The 17,390-nt window shown below is 52.8% G+C and overlaps 1 protein-coding gene across 2 annotated transcripts in view; it reads right to left on the bottom strand.

Annotated features, from left to right (window-relative positions):
- GAL3ST3 (galactose-3-O-sulfotransferase 3) overlaps positions 1-12,309 on the bottom strand; it is a 29,737-nt gene extending 17,428 nt beyond the window's left edge. The window contains exon 1 of one of the 2 annotated variants that reach the window (XM_075938967.2): positions 11,869-12,309. The gene's annotated coding sequence lies outside the window, so the exon portion shown is untranslated. The remainder of the gene's footprint in view (positions 1-11,868) is intronic. The other variant, XM_075938968.2, reaches the window with a different exon arrangement.
- Positions 12,310-17,390: the final 5,081 nt, after the last annotated feature.

Consider the following 17,390-nt stretch of genomic DNA (forward strand, 5'->3'; position numbering starts at 1 on the left):
CACATTGCAGTGTAAATGCTCTCACTGTTTGTTGCCAAAAGGCAGATTTTGGTGACAAAATGTGTCAGTGTAGAAATGGCCAGAGTTTGCAATGTAAGCAGTTCTGCAGTGGAGACAGGGGATTTCTCCCAGCCTGGGCCCCTGATGCAGGCATGCAGAATTTTGTGTATGAACAGTAATTAACACACTCAGAGGGGCTAGTCTGTATCTGCAGAAACAATGAGGCGTCCAGTGGCACAGAGGCTAACAGATTTATTAGGGCATATGCTTTTGTGGGTAAACCCCACTTCATCAGATGGAGTGGAAGTTACAGAAGCAGGAGTGTGTATGTATGTATGTATATGTATATGGAAGAAGTTGCTTGTGTTAATGAAGCTAATCAAGTCAGGGTGGAAGTGGGTCATTCATAGCATTTGGTCTGGAGATGTGAATGTTCAGAGATTGGAAATTGCTTTTATAATTGCTTAATGTAACCAGTTAAGATCCTTATTTGATCCTACAATGCTAGTGTTGAATTTGCAACTGAATTCCAGTTCAGCTGTCTCCCTTTGTAACCAGTTTTTGAAATTCTTTTGTAGAAGGATGGCTACTTTCAAATCCATAAATGAATGTTGAGGGAGGTTAAAGTGTTCCCCTGCAGGTTTATGTGTGTTACTCTTCCTGATGTCTGATTTGTGTCCATTTATCCTTTGGTGCAGAGACTGTCCAGTTTGGCCAATATACATGGCAGAGGGGCACTACAGGCACTTGATGGCATAAATCACATTAGTGGATGTGCAGGTGGATGAGCCCCTGAGGGTCTGAATTACATGGTTAGATCCCATGATGGGTGTTGCTTGTATAGATGTGTGGACAGAGTTGGCAATGGAGTTTGTTGCAGGATTAGGTTTCTGGGTAAGTGTTTTGGTGGTGCATAAGATTAGAAAAGGCTTTTAGGATATTTCCTCAAGTTAAATGATCTGTTCCAAGATGGGTGAACTGCAAAAAGTAAGTAGCTGAAATGACAGAAAGTAATTGTAAAAATTTCTACAGTTGTTTCTATGTTAGGAAACTGGAGACAGTAACAAAGTTACAGATTTCTTTCCTTGAGGACAGAATTGATTTTTTTAGACATAGGAAATGCAGAAGATCTAATCTATCTGGCCACCAGAGAGGCATTTGATACAGTTCCACATGGGGAATTATTAGGTAAACTGGAGAAGATGGGGACTAAGATGAGAACTGAAAGGTGGAGGAGGAAATGATTAAAGGAGCAACTACAGCAGGTCACCCTGAAAAGTCAACTGTCAGGCTGGAGGGAGGTTACTAATGGGGCTCCTCAGGGATCAGTCTTGGGAGCAACCTTATTTAATACCCACTTTTTGACCCAAGGTCAGTAATAAAAGTATTTGCTACTAAAAGTTGCAGATGACACAAAGCTGGGAGGCTCTGCCATTATGGAGGAGGACCAGAATGCCCTACAAGAAGATCCGATGACCTTTTAAAGTGGAATAATAAAAATGAGATGAAATGTAACACTGCAAAGTGCAAGATTATGCATTTAGGGTCAACACCAAGAACTTTTGCTATAAGCTGGGGATTTACCCATTGGAAGTGACAGAAGAGGAGAATGACCTGGGTGTATTTATCATGAGCAGTCAATGTGGTGCATTGACGAGGTATTTCCAGAAGGTTCAGGGAAGTGTTTTAGTATCATTATAGAATCGCTGGGCTCTAGGATAGTTGCCCCCTTTGCCCTGCTCCCCATCCCGGTCAGTGGGCCTGCTCTCTATGAATACATGAGAGGGCTAAAAGCCAGGGAAGGAAAAGAGTTAAGCACCAGTATGGACCACAGAACAAATGGATAGAAACTGGCCATCAACAAGTGTAGGCTTAAAATTAGGTGGAAGTTTCTAAGCATTAGAGCAGTGACATTCTGGAGTAGCCTCCCAAGAGGTGCAGTAAGGCCAGAAAACCTAACTGGCTTAAAGACTGAGCTTGGTAAGGTAAGTTGAGGGAAGGGGTGGAAGGACAGGACATGTCCCCAGTGGCTGGAGATGGGACACTAGATGGAACGGACTCCAAGTTGCTACAAATAATACTTTCCAAGATGCCTGGTTAGTGGGTGTGGCCCACATGCTCAGGGTCTAACTGATCACCATGTGAGTGGTCAGGAGGAATTTTCCTGCAGGTCAGATTGGCAGAGACCCTGGTGGTTTTTCATTTCTTCTGCAACATGGGGCACAGGCACTTGAGGGTTTCAGCCAGTGTAAATGGTGGAGTCTCTGTAACTTGAAGCCTTTATACCATGACTTGAGGACTTCAGTCACTCAGCCAGAGGTTGGGGTCTATTGCAGGAGTCGGTGGGTGAGGTTCTGTGCCCTGCAACGTGCAGGAGGTCAGACTAGATCACGATGGTCCCTTCTGACTTTAGAAAGAGCATCCAAGTAAGAACTGACATTACAATTTTAAACCAGTGTCCCTTAAGTGACCTGCCCTGAGATGTCAAACCATGTTAGTATTAGAGCTGAGGGAGTCGACCATTTAATTTTCTTTTTTGATGTAGGAATTAGAAACAGGGCTCCTGTCAGATAACGTAGAAACAATCTGCACAACTAGAGTTTTCAGTTGCCTAAGTAGTCCCTGGAATTAGTTGCACACTTCCCCCCACCCCAAAAATGTGAATTGGTGCCCCTACGGGCTGTCACAAATTTTCCCCCTGTGCATGGTCCACTTGGCTTGACTGGAGCCAACCCCCAAATACAGAAGTCAAACGACACCTATGGCAAGAGCCAGCAAGGAACAATTTTCTACACATAAAACCCTTCTACAGGCTTAATGCAGGGGTTGAGAACCTCTGGCCCGCTACTTCATTGAATATGACCTGTGGACCCTAACTCCTGAACCTCTGCACTTCCTTGGGGTCACTGGCTGCTTCCTCCCCATGCGGGGAGGAGGGCAGGGCTGCCACTCCAGCAGAAGTGTCTGCCCCTGCCCCGCCCCTTCCATTTCTGACTGATTTTCCCTTCTCCCACCTTCTGCCTGAGTCTGGAGGCTCCCAACCAACATAGCCAAGGCTGGGAGCAGCAGCCACCCAATGCAGGTGCAGGGGCCCCAGCTGAGTCGAGGCTGACAGCAGGGATGACATAGATGCGGGGGCAGGGTGCACAGATGACAAGAGGGCCTCCGCTGAAGGGGTCAAATGCTTTCACCACAGGACACATTGTGTGATGCAGACATCATGCCAGGGAGCCAAGGTGGGGGAGCCCAGGTGGGTGCTTGGCAGGGGGGCAGGGAGTGATGGGAAGTATGGAGGGGCAACTGGCTCCAGGCTGGGAAGGGGGTCCTGGCAGGGCATGCCTGCCTCACTGGGGGGAGCTGCTCCTGGCCCCATCACCCCACTTCCTACCTGCTCCCTGGCCTGATCCAGCGCCTGCTCTCTTCTCTGCCCCCAGCAGCTATGGAGCCTGCTTGGCCTGACGCACCAGCCAAGCTCTGGCAGCAGCAGCCCCAGAGGAAATTGGGAGCGGCAGGAGATGTGACAAGTGTGGTACAGGGGAGACTGCTGCACAGCTGGAAGTGAGGCCACATCATGGGCAAGGCTGGTAACACTGCCAAGGTTTGGGCAAAGCCCAGCGACAGGATCTCTCTCCCCAGCCCTGTTAGCAGTGACATGTGGCAAACATCCCCCAAGCACCACCAGTATGCCCATGGCACTAGAATGCAATATACAGGAGGGGCAGCAGCCCTGAGGAACCACATGACAACTGTGGCCAAATAGCAAGCCCATTGGTCTGGGACTATCCCTATCTCTGCCACTGGCTTGCTGGATGACCTTGGGCAAGTCACTTCCCATCTCTGGACCTTGGTTTCCCATCTGTGAAATGGGGATAGTGATGTAAAGCAGGCTCACTGAGAGGTGAGGCCAAAGGGGTCAGTTGTCCTTGGGCCTGGTGATTCAAAAAGGGCAGTGGCCAGAGCCCTGGGCCTTTTAAATCACCTCCGGAGCACCATGCCATGTGCTTGGGTGGCTCTGAGGGCTAGGAGAGGGGTTCTCTGTGTTCCAAGTGTCACTGAAGACTGGCTGCCCCCAGCCCCATCCCTTCTGCCTGAGGTCCTGCCCCTTCCAGGAGTGTGGAGCAGGACCCTCTTCACACCTTGCCCAGGGCCTCCCAGAGTCTATCTATTCCCCAGATGTAAAGCTCTGTAGAAAAGCTAGGTCTCTTAATTATTACCTCCCCACAGGAACAGCTGTAAACCTAGGTGGCAGCAACAGCTGGCTGAATGACCACTGGCTCCTAGCTCCATACATTCCTTCTGGTTAAAAAACCTCCACATTCAGTGGCAGAGCATGTGAACAGAGAGCTATTGGCTGGCGACAGCTCCTGCCCATCCAGAATATCGAGATCAGCAAAACTCAAACTTGTGAAAAGCTGGAAATATAGCATTAAGGGAAACCCCCTCCCTAAACACAAAGCCTTAATTCTGCCCTCTTTCAGTCATGTCCCCTATTATACGCCCTGCCATTCTGAAGGACATGCTATCAGAGGGCAACTGTATGCAGCATTAACAAAGTGTTTTGCCATTTAAATGCTGATAACATCAATCAGAATATCACATGAGGCTAAACCAAATGCCTTATTTAACCCTACTACGTCAACACTTTTATCAACCAGACTTGTAATCTCATCTTAAAAACAATACATTTGTTTGATAGGAACTGTGTTTTGTAAAACTACACAGACTGGCATATAGTAGATCCTTTTCTGGGTTGTCCTACTACCCCTTTTCAGATATTGGTGCAATATTTTTTCTCCAGTTCTCTGAAACTTACCCAGTAGTCCAAGACTTGTTAAAAAATCAGAGCTAATAGATCTCTGCAACTAATGCTTCTAATACCCCCCCCCCCCGCATCCCCCTCCTGTTCTGAAATGTGATTTGTCCTTTTCATATTTGTTCATTTTTTTAATTGTATCCTTTGGTATATATGGTTGTGACTATTTTCTTCCACTATTTGATCTGAGGAAGTGGGTCTGGCCCACGAAAGCTCATCATCTAATAAACCATCTTGTTAGTCTTTAAAGTGCTACATAGTCCTGTATTTTGCTTCAGCTACACCAGACTAACACAGCTACATTCCTATTACTTATACCTGGCCTTTCATTGAGAAAACTCACTGCTTTTAATAAACACACAAACTGTGTTCATGGAAAGGTCCCTGGCCCAGCACTGTGATGTGACCACCTCTCAGGTGAGGTGTGGGGACAGTTTATACAGGGATTCTTCTCCCATTGCTGAGATGCAGCTGCCTCAGGGGTGGCAGGCAGGGGATCTCTCATCCATGGCTGAGATGCAGCTGCTTCTGGGGTGGGGAGCTGTTTAATGTGCCAATTGTCCATCACTTGGAGACTTTCAGTCTAGACCAGGGGTATGTCTCTAGGCTCTGATCCAGCTCAGACAGAAGTGATGGGAGGGATGTGGGAATCCTGTGGGCTGGCCTAGATGATGTAGGAGGTCAGCCTGGAAGATCAGAACAGATTGTTGTCTTCTAGCATTAGACTCTCCAGGCAAGATTGGTGTAAACTGTCAGAGCTTGGTTGAAATCAACAGAGCCTGCCCAAATTACTCCAGTTGATGGTCTGCCTCTGTGACAATTTAGCATAGGAAGAGAAGGAGATTCCTGTAGCCAAAGGAAGCGACAGGACATGGGCAGGGGTGTTACTTTTTGCAGTTAACATTGTTGTGGTGGGTGCCACCAGGTGGTGCTGTTGCCCAAAGCCTTTCCCTTCTTTCCCCAACAGCATGAGTGATGCTCTTCCTTGGAAGAGCGCTGTGTCATTGTTTGGTTTGTGATGCACCTCGTTTTTTGGGGAGCTGCTGCCAACAGCAGGGGAGCTTGCTCCCTGTCCAACTCTCCTTCCCCATGGTTAATTCTGGGGGCAGGGTTGTCCCCCAGAGTGGAGCTGAGATCCTTGATGGGCATAGGTGTTGCCTGTGTGTGGATTGTGGCTGGCTTATAGAGAGTAAATAAATACATTACATCTGAAGAAGTGGGCTTTTAAGTTTATCCTGTACAGACTAACTCGGCTACCCCCTGAAGCTTTTGAACATTACACTGAGTTTGCCCAGTCCCTGTCTCTCTGATTCCCCTAGAGGGGAGCCCGCTCCTATGCAGAGATCACAAGAAGAACACTTAGCTTTGCCAGCTCTCTCTCCCCACACAAAATTCCCTCCTGCACTTTCAATCCCTTCAGCCCTGGACTCCTGGGTCCATCCCAGGGCAGCACTAGCAGAGTGGAGCGGGAGGCCAATGCTGTTCCACCCACAGAAGCTTCCACTGCCACACCGTGCCACTCGCATAATCCGGCCCATGTCACTGTGCAGCGAGCTGCCCACCCAGCTGTCGATAAATCCATTCCCATTTCTTATCACCCAGGGGTATGAACAGCAGGCAGATGCATCGCTGACACCAGCTGCACCCAGTGATGAGCCGATTCCCGCACCAGTCCCCCAAGGCAAGCACCAGTCTCTGCAGAGCCAGCTTGATTGGCTGTTAAAGTCTCCGCACAGAGTGAGCCAGCTGGTTAATTAACGCCTCATCCAGGGCAAAGCCTGGGAACTGAGACGGGAGCGACAGGGGCAGGTAGTCAGGATGCTGGGTTCTATGCCTGGTTTTGCAAGAGAGGGGGATCCAGTGGTTTGAGCAGGGGCTGAGGTCCTGGGAGCCACAATCCCAGGTTTTTATTTCCAGCTCCAGGAGGGCTCCCAGCCCTGGCTGTAAACTCTACCCCCCACTCTAACTGATTCCACCCGCTCAGGCCATTTGTGGGAGTGGAGCTGCCTTTCAGACAGAAACACAATGAGGCTGCCGGGTGGGCTCTGCTGCCCTGGCGCAGCAAGAGATAGATTTACTGTAGCGCAGCTTCTCTGCCAGCTCAGGCAACAGCTAGAGTTACTGGGTATTAGCAAGGCTGGGACACAGCACAGGTGACCTCAATTCAGATCCCTCTGAACGGCTCTTGCAACCACAAACCTGCCCTAGCAAGAGAGCTGGGAATAGAACTCGGGTCCAGGCTCCCAACCCCCACCCTCCCCTTTAACCACTAGTCCTCATTCCCCACTAACCTTAGTAATAGAACACAGGAGATCTGGCCCCCAGCCCCGCTGCTCGATTTTCCTCCCAGAGCTGGCAAAGAACCCAGGAGTCCTGTGTCCCAGCCCAGCCTCAGTACCCCAGGGTGTGGCCATATTGGATCAAAACCTACCCCAGGCTCCTGAGATGGTGCCAGGATCAGAATCTGAGTGGTCTGGATCGAGATCCCTGGCCCCTGGCAGGATGTGGCTGGGCTGCCAAGGGTATATTTATATTGTGGCTACGTCAGGGAGCCACGCCAGGCTGTGACACTGCTCAAAGGCATTCAGATCTCCAGATACCTGAGCAGGGCTGGCAAAGGCTGTGGAAAAGGCTGAGTCCTTGGTGTGCCTGGTGATGTCCCTAAGGGCAGAGCTACTTGCAGCAGAGGGGTTGAAACAATGCACTCCCAGAACAGTGGTATGCATCCCATCGCCCACAGACCTCGCTCATCTGGCCCCACAGGGATGCCTCCAGGGAGGCCCCCCGCCCACACAGTATCTCATCCCCCAAGGGGACTGAATTCTCGGGGCCTCTGCAGACCTCTCCCAGTGAGGGCTGGGAGCGTAGGCATTGATCTAGCCCCTACTTTGTGTGGGCCTCAGGAACAGCATGTTCCAGTGGGCAGGGTACTGGGCTGGGGCCAGGAATGATGAACAGATATAGGGGTTCTGATCCTGGAGCGACACGCAGTCTCCTGTGCTCTAGCCAGCCTCAGTGGAGTGTCCCACCCACCCTCCTGTGCCAGACTCACCCCAGCCCAGCGAGGGGCTTCCTCAAGAGTTCCCAGGACAGTTCAGTCCCCACAGCCCAGGTGATCTTGGCCCCTTTGCTGAGTGGGAGTAGGGGAGCCCACTCCTGAGACATCTCCCCAACTCACCTCAGACAAAAGCCCCACCCAGACGGGAGGGACTTAACCCCTGCCCAGCTGGGCTGGCCTCCTCTTGGGCACGTCCTGGCTCTGGAGAGGGGATGCTTCAATCAGCTCAGGGAATTTTCACTTATTTCTTTAATCATCTAACGCGTGACGGTGTTTTTTGATTGAGGGAGTAAATGGAAACACAGGACGTTGCTTCCCTTCAAGGAAACTTTTCCTCTTTGGGGAATACAAGCAATCAAAGTGTCAGAATTTTGTTTTCCTCTCTTCTTTCTTAAAAAAACTGGCTGCATTTTTTTCCTGCCACTGGAACTAGGGAGGGTGGGGTTAAAGAGAGAATGGGGGAAAGATCCTCCAAAAAGAACCAACATTGAAAATGACTTTTTTTGTCTGCTTGTCAAAACTGAAATGAAACCACCATTTTTAGTTAGTCTTTGGAAATTTGCTGTCAAATTTCTACCAATTAAAAATGCTCCATTTGCTCAGCTCGGCATTTTCCTTAAACTCGTCAATGCACAGTGTTTTGAGCATGTGTGATGTGTGGCGCAGCTACACAGTGAGATACCAGCACCATCCCTATAAAGGTCTGTCTAAGGGTGGATCCCTTGGCTGGCTTGAGAGAAGCCAGGGATGCCCCTGGGTGCAATGTCCATTCGGAGCCTGGGTGGAGGGGCTGGCTCAGGGAACACAGAGCTGCTGGCACCGTGGCTGGCCACGGCAGAGCCAAGCACAAAGCTCTGGCGTGCCCATTGGGGAGGCCCTGCGGCAAAGTGAATGAAATGTTGGTTCTGACCCTAGCGCTGTCTGAGGGGACCTTGTGCAGTTTCTCAGTTACTGGACTCTGTAGGGGGAAAGGCCCCATTACACCTCCCCCTCAGCCAGCTTGTCTCCCTGTCCTGGGGCTGGACTGGAGCCAGTGTCCCTGAGGGAAAGGCTCCGAGTCCATTCCACACACAGCTTCACTGCACAAAGATCCTTCTCATCTCTACATGCACTTTTGAATGGCCTGAGCTGAGAGAGGCCCCGGGGGCAGCTGTGGTGGGGAGAGAGCAGGCGGCGGATGGTGGTAACAAGGCCCTACACACACACACAACGTTCACCAGCCCATGCAGTCGCCCCCACCTCGCACTCGGATCCAGCCCAGCAGGCAAGAATGTGTCAGCACGCAGCCTTGGATGGCAGCCCCAGGCAATAGGGCAAACAGGCCGGTGCTGGGCTGGGGAGGAGCAAGGGTACATGCTGCACAGCTTATCCCACGCCCTGGATAGAGTCCAAGAATCCTGATGCTCAACAAGCCTCCTCGTCCCCACCAGGAATGAAAGCTCCTTGTTACCAAGGTTGGTTTTCCTCCCTGGTTTGTCAGTGTGGATGCCCCCACGTGCCCCAGCAAAGAGAGAAACAGACTAAAGAGACAGGAAATGCTGGATAGAGCCCTGCCCTCCACCCGGGACCCTTCATTAACGGGTCTGCCTGTGCAGCTCCAGCACCCCCAAGAGACTCTGCAGTAGTGAAGCGGAGCATGTAGCCCACCCTGCACTCCCCAGCTCCCCATTCCCTGCAGTGTCACAATGGATCTGGTCCCCCCCGCCCGCCCCCGATGTCCCGACCCTTCTCCCCCACTCACAAACCTCATCCCCTGGCCAGAGGCTTCCCAGGGGTGAGGCCTTGGAGTAACCATTACTGGATAAGGGAGTACAGCAGCTCCGCAGATATTGCAGATACTAGAGTAATTCAGCAGCTGCCCTTTTTCCAGCACTGACCACCAGCCTCTAGTGGCAGTGAGTTCCAGAGGCTCTGGGCTGATTCATGCTGACTGCTTGTGCACAGGCAGCAGCATCAATGAGGGCAGCCTGGGGGCTGCTCCAGATGACAGATGGCACTGCTAGATCCTGGGAACAGAGAACAGTCACAGCCTATATGTTCCTAGCCCACTCTCTATGGGGCAGGAATGGCACCAAGCCCCACACTGCACAGGGAGGCCACCAGGGCCCCTTCCCCCATAAGAGCTGGGATGGATGGAGGGGTGTTTATGGAGACAGCTAAATTACATGCAGATAAATTCACACACACACCACTATGTGGGTTAATATAGCAACATCCCCACACAGCCTTGTGTGCCTTGCATGGCAAGTTCCCAGGACTGTTCAGGGGGATGACTGAAATGCAGAACCATGCTCTGTGTATGTCTGTGCACCGCCCGCCTGTGTACACAGCTACACAGATTAGATAGATGAGAGAGCACAAGAGGGATTTGGGCTCATGGAGAGATACAGGTCCTAATCCTTTGGGCTCTCTCTTCACATGTACCCATCTATCGAGCCATCTAACTGCCAGTCCTAATCCTGCTTCATCTGTCTAGCTAGCAAGCAGTCCAGCCCCTTCTCAAGTCACTGGCTCTGCTAATGTTGCCAATCCTTGCTATGTAGGAGCTTTTGGAATGTGGATATGCACATGTGAGCCCACGCTCCCTGCTCTGCCATGGATCCGGAAATGCAGCCTCACTGAGATATGTCCCTGTGCTGCCTATCTCCAGCTCAGTCTCCCCCTTCCGCCCCTGCTGCACCCCCACCTGGGTCAGGCATTGCGGATACACTGAATTATTTGGGGGTTGATTTGCCTGTTAATCTAAACAAGCCAACAATGGAAATAACCTCCAGCCCCTGACAGATCTATGTGAAATGTGTGTGTGTGTACACATGCTCACAGAGCAGGCAGGCATGCACTTGGGCAGAAACATACACAGGTTCAAACACACACACAGAGGCACATACATGGACATATTCATATGTGCAAGCCTGGAGACCTCATACACAGATGCACAAGCCGTCTGAAGTACATGCCATCTTGATTTAGCTCACTGTCCTTGGTTCTCCTTTTATTCCTAATGTCCCATCTCAGAAAAGTCTATCTTGTCAGCAAACATGGGGCCAAATCCCACCCCAATGGCCCTTCTTCAGGATACTGGAGAGTGGATGTACAGTGATAGAGCTATGCAAAGGGATTTGGGGTTGGGCAATAGGAAGCTATGCAGAGAAAATGGGGGGGGGGGGGATACAGCAATAGATATGCAGAGGGAATGGGCATTGTGATAGATATGCAGAGGGAATGGGGGTACAGCAATACATATGCAGAGGGAATGGGGGTACGGTGACAGATATGCAGAGGGAATGGGGGTACGGTGAGAGATATGCAGAGGGAATCGGGGTATGGTGAGAGATATGCAGAGGGGATAGTCTGGCAATTGATAGGCCTAATTTTCAAAGGCCCTGAGCATGTGGGCTCCAGGAGAGCTGGCGATGCTCAGAATCCCTCTTGAGGGGTGCGTCTGGGCATCGGGATGTGGTGCAAACAGCCTGCCTGCCCCGTGTCTGGCCCCTGCGCACATACTGGCCCCAGGGCAGCTGAGCTGTTATTAGCATGTGCATGTGCCCACACCTCTATCTCGGGGCATGGAGGGGGGCTGCGTGGTACCGCAAGACGAGCCCAGGGACACCTGGGGGCTCTATATTTGCACACCCCCACACTCCCCCAAGCTGGGGCTGGATCAGTGTCCCCCCCTTGGCAGGTTCAGTCACCCCTGGCCCATGTCATGCCTGGTGCCAGGGGATGGGAGCTCCCCCCTTCAGAACACCCCTCAAAACAAGCCCCCATCACATCACACTGCACAGAACAGCCCCCGCCGGCCAGGCGGGGTAAGGGGGTCTGGAAGGGGGGGCTGGAAGAGATCGTTGCAGTAGCAGCCCTGGGATCGGGGTTCCAAGCAGCCCCCCTCCCCCTCCGGGCAGTGCAGGGGGGCTCGGAGCCCGCGGCCCGGCGGAAACCCACCCGGTGGCCCGCTGGGGGCTGCGGGCGAACTGCCCCGGCCGGGCCCCGGACTCACCTTGCGCTGGGCGTGCGGGAGCGCGCGGGTCTCAGTCCCGCCGCGGCCGGGGCATCACCGGGCCGGGCGAGCGCAGGAGGCGAGCGGCGAAGTGTCCCGGGCGCGCCTCGGCAGCATCGTCCCCCGGGCGGCCGGAGCCGGGTCCCCGCGCTAGCGGGCGGCCGCCGAGCGCCCCATCGCCATGTTGCCGGCGGTGCGGGGACCCGAGCCGGGGGAATTGGGAAGGCGAGCGAGCGAGCGAGGGAGCCGGAGCCGCGTCCTTTGTGGGGTCAGGTGGCCGCGTCCTCCTCGCACCGAGTCCCGCACGCAGCACGCGTGCCTCGCACACACAGCTGCACACACGCTGCACATAGCTACACACACAGCGCTACACACAAACAGCTACACACACTGCACAGAGCTACACACACAGCGCTACACACAAACAGCTACACACACTGCACAGAGCTACACACACAGCGCTACACACAAACAGCTACACACACTGCACAGAGCTACACACACAGCGCTACACACAAACAGCTACACACACTGCACAGAGCTACACACACAGCGCTACACACAAACAGCTACACACACTGCACAGAGCTACACACACAGCGCTACACACAGCTACACACACTGCACAGAGCTACACACACAGCGCTACACACAAACAGCTACACACACTGCACAGAGCTACACACACAGCGCTACACACAAACAGCTACACACACTGCACAGAGCTACACACACAGCGCTACACACAGCTACACACACTGCACAGAGCTACACACACAGCGCTACACACAAACAGCTACACACACTGCACAGAGCTACACACACAGCGCTACACACAAACAGCTACACACACTGCACAGAGCTACACACAGCGCTACACACAAACAGCTACACACACTGCACAGAGCTACACACACAGCGCTACACACAAACAGCTACACACACTGCACAGAGCTCTACACACACTGCACAGAGCTACACACACAGCGCTACACACAAACAGCTACACACACTGCACAGAGCTACACACACAGCGCTACACACAGCTACACACACTGCACAGAGCTACACACACAGCGCTATACACAAACAGCTACACACACTGCACAGAGCTACACACACAGCGCTACACACAAACAGCTACACACACTGCACAGAGCTACACACACAGCGCTACACACAGCTACACACACTGCACAGAGCTACACACACAGCGCTACACACAAACAGCTACACACACTGCACAGAGCTACACACACAGCGCTACACACAAACAGCTACACACACTGCACAGAGCTACACACACAGCGCTACACACAAACAGCTACACACACTGCACAGAGCTACACACACAGCGCTACACACAAACAGCTACACACACTGCACAGAGCTACACACACCGTGCCACACACAAACAGCGGCACACTGCACAGAACTGCACACACAGTGCCACACACACAGCTGTACACACGCTGCACAGAGCTACACACTGCACAGAGCTACACACACAGTGCTACACACAGTGCCACACACACAGCTGTACACATGCTGCACAGAGCTACACACTGCACAGAGCTACACACACAAAGCTACACACACTGCACAGAGCTACACACTGCACAGAGCTACACACACAGTGCCACACACACAGCTGTACACATGCTCCACAGAGCTACACACAGTGCTGCACACACTGCACAGCACTACATACACACAGTGCTACACACACACACCACACAGAGGTACATACACTGCATACTTCTACATACACAGCACAGAGCCACACACACACACAGTTTTACATACACGGCACAGAGCTACACACACGCAGTGTTGCACATATTGAACAGAGCTACACGCACAGCACAGAGCTACTCACACAAAGTGCTACACACACTGCACAGAGCCACCACACACTGCACACTTCTACATACACTGTACAAAGCTACACACACTGCTATATACACTGCACACTGTCACACACGCTGCACATAGCTACAAACACTGCATACTCTTTTGTATATATGATGCACATAGTTACATACTTTACACGCAGCTGTACACACTGCACATAGCTGCACACTACACACACAGCAATTCACACACTGTACAGAGCTACACATACTGCACACTGTCACACACGCTGTACATATCTCTAAACACTGCACAGAGCTACATACACTGCACATATCTACACATACTGCACGTAGATATACACAACCACACACAATGTATAGTTATAAACACTGCAAACAGCTAAGCACATATACTGCTGCACACTGCTGTACACACAACCTCAGACAGTATTACACACAGCAGTGTACACAACTGCGCACACTGCACACAGCACACAGCTAACCACTGCAAAAACAGCTCAGATACACTGCATGCTTCTACACACACTACACACAGCTACATACAACTACACACAGCTATGCACACAACTACATACACTGCAAACAGCTGCACACACTGCATGCTGCTGTGTACATTCTGTCGCCCTCTCAAACACACACTTGGGCTGCACACACAGTCTTCCATACAGACATCATCACACACAGTCTCTGTTGTGTATACACACTCACACAACAATTCATTTGCTCCTGCACACACACAATTGCGCCCACGTACTCATGCACACACATCCGACCTCCCTCTTGCATATGCACCCCCCCTCAGTGCACCCTCTTCCCTTGGAGTGCACCTTGCAGGGCCACAGCATGTGAGAAGGGTACCTGGGGATGGTGCCAGGCGGGGCAGTAGGGTTTCTCACATTACTGCCTGGTCCACAAAGCCACCATTGTGGCTGGAAACTCCCACTGCAGGGAATAGCTGGGAATTGACACTGGATCTGGGGCTGAGGACAATGGGGTATGTGTCTGAATGGGGGAGTGAGGGGCCAGCTCCCTGCAGGAACAAGGGCTAAATCCGCCCTTTATCCTGGCAGGCAAACTTGGCACCCCCTCTCCAAGGGCCTGGGCCTCCGCAGCCGTCAGATTGAGGGGGTCAGTTAGTACGTAGGAGGACAGTGAGCTGAGCTGAAACCCGGCAGACTCACCACACACATGAAGGCGGGGGAGGTGGTCCCTGCAGGATCCCTGGGGCTGGGCTGAATGTGCCACACAGGAGATGAGTATATTAGGAGGCTTTGGGGCACAGGTAGGCCCCAGTCAGGAAGGCAGAGTGAGAAGGTAATCTGGGATCAGCCTCTTGACGGTCACACAACCCTTCACACTCACTCACACCAAGGGGGAAACTGAGGCACAGTGAGGGGAAAGCACTTGTCTATGTTCACATGGCAGGAGTGCAAACAGAACCCAGGAGTCCTGACTTCCATCCGGCCTCCTTTGCTCTAACCACTAGATGCCACTCCCCTCCCCTCAGGGCAGAACCCAGGAGTTCTGAGTCCCAGCCCTCTTGTTCTAACTTCCAGACCCCACTTCCCTCTCATGGCTGGGATTGGATTCAGGTTCTGGCCCCTCCTCGCCCCCTGCTGGAATCTGGGGGAGCATTGTTGCATAGCAGCCCTTGAGAGGAGCCCAGTGGAGGGAGCTGCTTGTTCTGCAGCAGAAGCTGGGAGCATACAGTGACTCATCCTGGGAAGGCGCATGTGGGAACTGGTGCTGAGGGTGGCGGAGGGGCTGCTGCCGCAGTCAGGCCCAAGGGGGCTGGGGTGGTCTCAGCTAGTCCTCCTGCCCAGGGGCTGAATCAGGCCACATACTCCCTAGGGTTGAAAGGGCCTGGATCTCATTCCTCACCCACCTTGGACCAGTTAGCCCACCTCCTCCCAGTCCTGGGGCTGGAGCTAGTGCCTCCTACTCTCAGGGAAAAGGTCCGTAGCCCAGTCCCCACTCCAGAGTGAGGTCAGAGCTGGCACTTCTGGCAGCAAATGGCCCTGGATCCACTTCTGCAGGGTGCAAGAGGGAGAAGATTGGGAGTCAGGACTCCTGGATTCTGCCCTGAGGGGAGGGGAGTGGTGTCTAGTGGTTAGAGCAGAGGGGGCAGGATGGAAGTCAGGACTCCTGGGTTCTATTTGCTCTCCTGTCATGTGGACATAGACAAAGGGGCCAAGTGGCCAAACCTTCTCCACCAAGCCCTCCCTCGGCCCGGCTCAGGGAGAGCTGAACACCCCTATATGTGGCTGGTCCCATGCACCAAACAGAGAGGTAAGTGGGGCTGCTCTGGGCTAGCAGCAGACGAGGTCTGGGACCTGCAGGGTGATTGTTGGGCCCCAGAGATGGGGTGATCTGCTCACATACAAACTGTGCTGGAGGCTGGGCGGCTGTGTCTACACTGGCAAGTTATTCCGGAAAATCAGCCGCTTTTCCGGAAAAACTTGCCAGCTGTCTACACTGGCTGCTTGAATTTCCGGAAAAGCACTGACGATCTAATGTAAAATCATCAGTGCTTTTCCGGAAAAACTATGCTGCTTCTGTTCGGGCAAAAGTCTTTTTCCGGAAAACTGTTCCGGAAAAGGGCCAGTGTAGACAGCACAGTAGTGTTTTCCGCAAAAAAGCCCTGATCGCGAAAATGACGATTGGGGCTTTTTTGCGGAAAAGTGCGTCTAGATTGGCCATGGATGCTTTTCCGGAAAAAGTGCTTTTCCAGAAAAGCGTCCTGCCAATCTAGACACGCTTTTCCGAAAATGCTTTTAACGGAAAACTTTTCCGTTAAAAGCATTTCCGGAAAATCATGCTAGTGTAGACGTAGCCGGCGGGTATAACCTCTGGAGGAAGCAAGGAACCATTTCCTAGTGCGACCTTCCTCAGCACACAGACCAGGAGCTTTGGCACCTTCCCCCAGCCTGGCTCCCAAGAAGCAGCTGTCTCCCGGTGCCCAGGCAGGACACAGTGCAGCACCCACATGTGGCCTCCCTGCACTCCCAGCCCCACTGCAGCCTGCCCAGCCATGCACACAGCTTGTGGCCTGCTGGCCCAGCATCTCCTGGGACTGAGCTCCCCTTGTTCGCTGTGCGCCGGCAGTGCGGACGGATGGACGCCTCCCAATGCCCAGCAAAAGTGATGCTGCAGCCACGTCCCTGGGGATCTCTGTGCCAGGGAGGCTGCAGGGCAGAAGACTGTTTTCTGCAACTTGGCCTCCTGCCTCATGCCAGGGCAGCGAGGGGGGGCTGGGAGCCTGGACTCCTGGGTTCTCGTCTACACCCTGCCTTGCTCTGGTGAAAATGGCCCAGCAGGGGGTTGCTCTGAGGTGCCATTAGGAAGACTCATGTTTTCAAGGATTTAGTTAGCCCTCCTCCAGGGGATCGGGCCCCACTCCGGGGTGGGGGCTCAGCACATACTAGTTCTGCCTGCTGGGACAAAGGGGAAGCTGCCTGTGTTCAGGCTGGGCAGTGAAGGTCAGAGCTGGGCTGTCAGGAACCAGTCTGGCTGTACCCCGGCTGCAGCTGTGACAGAGACACTCCTTCATGCCAGCGCCCTGCCTAGGCTTTCTGTGCTGTGGGGTGGGCTCACATTCCACCCTCACCCCAGCTAGCGCCCCTGGAAGCTGGGCACTTGTGTGGC

Source organism: Pelodiscus sinensis, chromosome 11 (genome assembly GCF_052426305.1).
Source record: "Pelodiscus sinensis isolate ZL-2025 chromosome 11, ASM5242630v1, whole genome shotgun sequence".
NCBI lineage: Eukaryota > Metazoa > Chordata > Testudines > Trionychidae > Pelodiscus > Pelodiscus sinensis.